At 45.5% G+C, this 7,279-nt stretch overlaps 2 non-coding genes across 2 annotated transcripts; one reads left to right on the top strand and one right to left on the bottom strand.

Annotated features, from left to right (window-relative positions):
• Positions 1 to 2,784: 2,784 nt before the first annotated feature.
• TRNAI-AAU (transfer RNA isoleucine (anticodon AAU)) lies at positions 2,785 to 2,858 on the bottom strand. The gene has a single exon. It is a non-coding gene; the product is annotated as a tRNA-Ile (tRNA).
• A 3,455-nt stretch (positions 2,859 to 6,313) lies between these two features.
• On the top strand, positions 6,314 to 6,387 carry TRNAT-AGU (transfer RNA threonine (anticodon AGU)). Its single transcript has one exon. It is a non-coding gene; the product is annotated as a tRNA-Thr (tRNA).
• The last annotated feature ends 892 nt before the right edge of the window (positions 6,388 to 7,279 follow it).

The following is a 7,279-nucleotide window of genomic DNA, read 5'->3' as shown; positions in this document are numbered from 1 at the left end:
CTGATGCAGAAAGAGTATCTTTCTCTTGCCCACCACCATTACCTCTGACAGCTGTTAGAATCTAATGTCGTTTGCTTTCAGTCTTATTCCACCGTGAGCAGGTCTATACAAGTCTGCTCCTAAAGGCTGAGGAAGCTGAGAGGCCAAAGAAAGAGGCTGACAAATTCAGTTTCTCAGAAAGAAACATTTAATAACAGAAGCCATGTCTTGAGTGGTAGCAAGACAAGATGATGGATCCCCACATTGTCACCAGCCAAACCCAGGGCTTATGAACCACAGGGAATTTGCCTAAGGGCAGGATTTTTTTTTTTTTTTTTTTTTTTCTTTTGAGACGGTCTCCTTCTGTCGCCCAGGCTGGAATGGCCAGATCTTGGCTCACTGCAACCTCTGCCTGCCAGGTCAAGCGATTCTCTTTCCTCAGCCTCTGGAGTAGCTGGGACTATAGGCACGCCCCACGATGCCCAACTAATTTTTGTGTTTTTGGTAGAGACGGCATTTCACCATGTTGGCCAGGCAGGTCTCAAACTCTGGACCTCAAGTAATCTGCCCACCTCGGCCTCCCAAAGTGTTGGGATTATAGGCGTGACATACCGCGCCTAGCCTAAGGGCAGGATTTGTGTATGGTAAGTATGGGTTACAATAACACCAAGGTTGTTTTCACCTAATTGCAGGATTTATTGTACCTCAAAGTAGAAATCTTAGAGGCATTCCCAGAACTGGGGTTAATCAGAAGTCAATATGGTGGGTTACCATCCAAGATGGAGTGGCTTTCAGCTGGGCACAGTTGCAGTTGGCCAAGATCATGCCACTGCACTCCAGCCTGGGCAATAGAGCTACAGTGTCAAAAAAAATCTATATCTAAATCTATATATATATATACACACACACACATATGCACACACACACATATATGCACACACACATATATACATATATAATATTCATGCACACACATATTTTTGTACTCTAGTTTGTTACTTAACATTATTTCCTTCATATCTTTTCACTAGAGACAGCGGATTGCCACACCGAAGAGTGAGAGATCAATAAATGTTTGTTGAAATTATATATAATTTCCTTTGATTATTGTACAGCTTGGGAGCCCATATTCAAACCTCTTTGATGATCATATGGTCTAGGAAAGAAAGTGCTTTGTTCACCTTATAAGAGAAAATTAAGGGTATCGTCTTCACCACCCTCTTTCCTACGATGAAAAAGCCTGTACTTTGTACAGTGGACAAGAAGTATCTATATTCAATTCCTGGCTACTAGGATCAACTCATTTGAAAATAAGCTGATTTTTTTTTTTTTTTTTCAGATGGAGTCTCGCTCTGTCGCCTAGGCTGGAATGCAGTGGCATGATCTTGGCTCACTGGAGCCTCGGCCTCCCTGGTTCAAGCAATTCTCCTGCCTCAGCCTCCCGAGTAGCTGGGACTACAGGCGCGCGCTGCCACACCCGGTTAATTTTTGTATTTTTAGTAGAGACAGGGTTTCACCATGTTGGCTGGATGGTCTTTATCTCCTGACCTCGTGATCCACCCGCCTAGGCCTCCCAAATAAGCTCTGCTTTTAACAGTGTACAAAGTTGAAAAGTGCAATTTAAAACATCTAAGATACATTAAGAAAAAGTGTAAATGCAGAACAACGAGTAAATAACTAAGCTCTCTTTTGTGTGAAAAAGAAGAAAAAATAATCGATATAAATGCAGTATTTAAATAAAGAAACCCAGTAGGGATATATGAGAAATTAAGGACAGAGTTTACCTATAGAAGGTGGTGGTGAGAATTGAGCTGATGAAGAATAAAAATGGAAGGAAAGGCCAGGCAGCGTGGCTCACGCCTGTAATCCCAGCACTTTGTGAGGCCGAGGTGGGTGGATCGCCTGAGCTTAGGAGTTCGAGACCAGTCTGGCCAACATGGCGAAACCCCGTCTCTACTAAAAATACAAAAATTAGCCAGACATGGTGCTGCACGCCTATAATCCCAGCTACTCGGGAGGCTGAGGCAGGAGAATAGCTTGAACCTGGGAGACAGGGGCTGCAGTGAGCCAAGATCGGCCCACTGCACTCCAGCCTGGGCTACAGAGCAAGAATCTGTCTCAAAAAAAAAAAAAAAAAAAAAAAGAAAGAAAAGAAAACTTTTTTACTATATCTTTTTAAATTGTCTTTAAAATGTTTCTTTGTATAATAATAAGGTGTTATTTATTTTTTAAAAAACTCTTAAATTAGAAAAATATTTTTAAAGGTATGTATCCTGTTCACCTTGGAATAAGCGTTCAGAGTATATAAAACAGATCTTTGTCATTGTTATCATTGAAGTTTTGGAAAATTTTTCTTTCTCACTTTATAATCTTGTTTTCTCTTAGACTGAAATGAAGAAAACGGAATGACCCAGCATGAGTGATACAAACGGTGGGTGGTTTTACGTGCTTTTTTTTTTTTTTTTTGGAAGTAATCAAATAATTCAGTATTTTACTCCAAGAAAATTTCCCTGGGGCAGAGGAGGACAAGAATCACAAAAGCCTCCAACCGTAATGTACCTCTGTCACTGTAAGGTGCCTATACTATAGGCCCTTTGTTTTACGGGTAGGATGTGGGTATGCCTTGGAGGCAGCGGAAAGAAACGTCCCCGTTCAAATTAACTGCTGTCGAGTAAGGGAGGGCGCATCAAATTCACAGATTCGTTTTCTCGGGGCAAAGTTAAGCCTGGAGAAACACACAGGTACACGTTTAGATAGATGTCTGGGTTACTATCCTTTCTGGTGATAAAAACCACAGGGAACACTTGGCCGGTACGGGGATCGAACCCGCGACCTTGGCGTTATTAGCACCACGCTCTAACCAACTGAGCTAACCGGCCGGATGACAAGATGCCTTACTTCCCCATTATAAGCTACTATCAAACGGCATGCTTTGTGGAAATTTATCTTCGAATAGATAATCACATTCATTCTGTTTCCCAGTTTTCCTTCACCCGGGCTGGGAGTGGCGGAGCTCCACATTGAACACCAAAGAACCCTGCTTCTTACGGGGAAACAGTTTTTCTTAACCTGCTAATTCTGATCCGAGAAGATTCAAGTCAACGTTTCCAATCGGGGCTTCCTTCCTCCTGCCTGGGGCGAATCCGAAGTTGCATCCAAGCTTGAGATCTCGGCCAGCGGATCAGGGAACCGTTGGACCACGGAGCTGTCTCAAGGTTGAAAGGACGCGGCTCCCGAGTGATGGTTGCAGAATCCTCTCTGTTCTTGGAGACCCTTCCAGACAGGTCGGCTCTTCTCGAAGCCTTCGGGATCCGGGAACTGCACCATCTCCCCGCCTAGCCTCGGGTGGTTCCTCTGTCACTACGACCCTGAAGTCTCAGCGGCGCTTCCCAGGCCTGTGGCTCCGGGCTCAAGAAAGTCACACACTTGCCGCTGCAGTTCCCGTCACAGGACAGCTAGTGGCGCTCGGGCGCGGACTGGGGTTCGCTGAGACAAAAGGATGGTGGGGACAGCCTCTCTTGAGCATCTGCCCTCCCCTCCTCCCTGGACAGAACCAAACCCCCAAAACAATAATAGGGATTACGGAGCCAGCGTGTTTCCGAAGTAAGGGCCATTATTTGCGGGGGAGAGAAATCCTATGATCTGAAAAGGGAGGAGGAGGCGAGGCCCGGATTCGACAACTCAGAGGAAGCAGGCGTGAAACATTTGCCCCTGAGAGGTGCCCCGCTTCCAGACGGAGCCTGATGCTCCTGCTTGCAGGTGACAACCCAGGAAGGGGCCACTGGAGCAGCTAATTCATGATTTACTGTCTGTTTTTTGACAAGATTCTACTTTCCCCCTCTTCCTACCACGACTGTTTCTGTTAGTTAAGGGTAGTAATATTTTCAAAAGTTAATTGGCCTATGTACATTTTAAATGCCCTCCTTATGCCCTCCCCCTCTATTTAGACGTATATGCATACACTTATTTATATATATATATATATAAATTGTAAAGTCTTATCTTGGATATGCACTATTAGTATATAATGTGTTTAATGCTTTATATTCATGTCTTCGCCTTAGAAATGAGAATCATATCCTTTGACTAGACAAATTTGCCATTTATTTTCTAACTTTACATTTCAACTCTTTGAATATGAAAAATTAAAATTAGTTTAACATCATAAATAATAAATCACCTTTTCGTGTCCTTCAGCTCCTTTCACTAAAGTTGCACTTTTTTTTTTTTTTTTTTTTTTTTTTTTTTTTTTTTTGAGACGGAGTCTCGCTCTGTCGCCCAGGCTGAAGTGCGGTGGTGCGATCTTGGCCCACTGCAAGCTCCGACTCCCAGGTTCACGCCATTCTCCTGCCTCAGCCTCCGGAGTAGCTGGGACTACAGGCGCCCGCCACCATGCCCGGCTAATTTTTTGTATTTTTAGTACAGACTGGGTTTCACCGTGTTAGTCAGGATGGTTTCGATTTCCTGACCTCGTGATCCACCCTTCTCGGCCTCCCAAAGTGCTGGGATTACAGGCGTGAGCCACCGTGCCCGGCCCTATTTTATTTTTATTTATTTAATTAATTAATTTTTTGACAGAGTGTCGCTCTGTTGCCCAGGCTAGATTGCAGTGGTGTGATCTTGGCTCACTGCAACCTCCGCCTCCCGGGTCAAGCGATTTTCGTTTCTCAGCCTCCCGAGTAGCTAGGATTACAAGTGCGAGCCGCCACGCCAGGCTGATTTTTGTATTTTTAGTAGAGACAGTGTTTCATGTTGGCCAGGCTGGTCTTGAACTCCTGATCTCAAGTGATCCGCCCGCCTCGGCCTCCCAAAGTGCCGCGATTACAGGGGTGAGCCACCGTGCCCGGCCTGTACATCTTTTTAATCAACTAGAAGATGTCTTCGTTTGTTTTGTTCTGTAGTGAAAATGCTCAAAGTTTGTGGCACAGATTATTATTATCATTGTTGTTTTACTAGGACACTTGTTATGGTAAATGATTCCTGAAAGACTGGGCCACATTTAGACTTACTTTGACCTCAAGAGACCACCGTAGGCATCAGTCACTTGCTTTTTGTCATCGGTCAGTTCCCTAGGAAACAGACACTGAGATGGAGATTTGTGTGCGGGAAGTTCATTGGGGACGCTCTCAAAATCAGCATCTGTGAGAGGGTGAGGTGAGCAGGATTGAGAAAAGACAGAAGCTGAATTCAATACAGGCGCAACATACGTCCAGCCCATCTCACAGGTGTATATAAATCTGGAATGGTCCTTCACAAATGTCCTTAATTATAGTGGGGAGGCGGGAAGGGCAGACCTATATATTCCTCCATCAACAGTCATGGGATTTGAGCTGCTCCAGTGGTGGGGTGTGACTTGGAGCAAGTGACTTCCCTTCCACTGAAGGTAGGTCCCAGAGTCGGACCCAGACATGAGCCATCAGTAGTTAATATTCCTGTAGTTGAGGAATGAGTGCCACCACCTGGGCGTGGGGGGCCCGGGTGGGGAATCTACACTTGATCTTAGCCAAACGGCCGAGAAGCGATAGGAGGGGGGGATCTGATAGATGCACCACATATCCTCATAGTTCTTTTCCTACAGCAACCACGTGTCAGACATGTGCTAATCTTCCACCAATAACCCCTGCTTCTCCACACTAACAGAGAAGAGAACAGGTGTGGTTAAAACAAAATGACGGTTAATAAAGAGTCAATTCATTTTTCCTTTGAGGTTCAGCAAAAGTCCCTACCTGGCCACGAGAGCCTATAGTGAGTCTAGCGGTATCCATGTTGGAACAACTTTTCTTTTCTTTTCTTTTTTTCTTTTTCTTTTTCTTTTTTTCTTTTTTTTTTTTTTTTTTTTTTTGAGACAGAGTCTCGCTCTTGTCGCCCAGCCTGGAGTGGGAGTGCAGTGGCATGATCTCGGCTCACTGCAACCTCCACCTCCCAGGTTCAAGCGATTCTCCTGCCTCAGCCTCCTGAGTAGCTGGGATTACAGGCACCCGCCACCACGCCGGCAAATTTTTGTACTTTTAGTAGAGACGGGTTTCGCCATGTTGGCCAGTCTGTTCTGGAACTCCTGACCTCAGGTGATCCGCCCGCCTCAGCCTCCCAAAATGCTGGGATTACAGGTGTGAGCCACCGCGCCGGGCCGGGACAACTTTTCAAGGGGAAATACTCATTTCAATCCAGCCTATGAATTAATCCTTTCAAAATAAAATTATTTGGTTTTCACTGAGACCTGAATGTCTATTTTTGTTGTGAAGTCATCTAACAAACTAGTTGCTGGGATTGTTGCAAATTATGGAAGTGTGAAATAGTTTTCAAGTAGGATACGATCGAAGCATTTCTCGGCTGTGGCTCCGTGGCTTAGCTGGTTAAAGCGCCTGTCTAGTAAACAGGAGATCCTGGGTTCGAATCCCAGCGGGGCCTTGCTTTCTGTATCTTATACGTTTTGTAATTTCACCCGGTGCAACTGAATTTATACCCAATAAATGCTGTAATACTCAGGCTTTTAAAAGCCTTGCTAGAAAACAGGAGGTACATTAGGCGAGAAGCGGGAAATGCCAACAGTTTCATGGCAAGCATTCCTAATTCATGATAACTTTAAGACACAATATTTGTCCTATTGTAAGGCTAGGTAGCCTAGCATAGCTGAGGTTTGCTCCTTTGTCCTACCGTTCGAGAGCAAGTGATGCAGATTCAACAGCTTTAGAAATAGGCCCTTTTGGCCGGGCGAGGTGGCTGTCGCCTGTAATCCCAGCACTTTGGGAGGCCGAGGCTTGCGGATCACCTGAGGTCAGGAGTTCCAGACCACTCTAGCCAATATGGCAAAACCCCGCCTCTACTAAAAATACAACAGTTAGCTGGGCTTGGTGGCAGGCCCCTATAATCCCAGCCACTCCGGAGATTGAGGCAGGAGAATCGCTTGAACCCGGGAGGCGAAGCTTGCAGTGTGACGAGATGGCGCCACTGCACTCCAGGTTGGGCGACAGAGAGACCCCGTTTCAAAAAAACAGACCAAAAAAAAACCCTGAACGCAATTGGAATACAGATGGCACTCAAAAACTTTTTTACAACAGACCACTAATGGCTTTTCTAATTTTTTTTTTGAGACGGAGTTTGGTTCTTGTTGCCCAGGCTGGAGTGCAACGGCGCCATCTCGGCTCGCCGCAACCTCCGCCTCCCGGGTTCAAGCGATTCTCCTGCCTCAGCCTCCTGAGTAGCTAGGATTACAGGCATGCGCCACCACGCCTGGCTAATTTTGGGGTTTCTCCATGTTGGTCAGGCTAGTCTCGAACTCCCAACCTCGGTTGATCTGCCC

This window comes from Pan troglodytes, chromosome 5 (genome assembly GCF_028858775.2).
Source record: "Pan troglodytes isolate AG18354 chromosome 5, NHGRI_mPanTro3-v2.0_pri, whole genome shotgun sequence".
NCBI lineage: Eukaryota > Metazoa > Chordata > Mammalia > Primates > Hominidae > Pan > Pan troglodytes.
The sequence above is the reverse complement of the archived record's forward strand: the minus strand, read 5'-3'. Positions and strand labels throughout refer to the sequence as shown.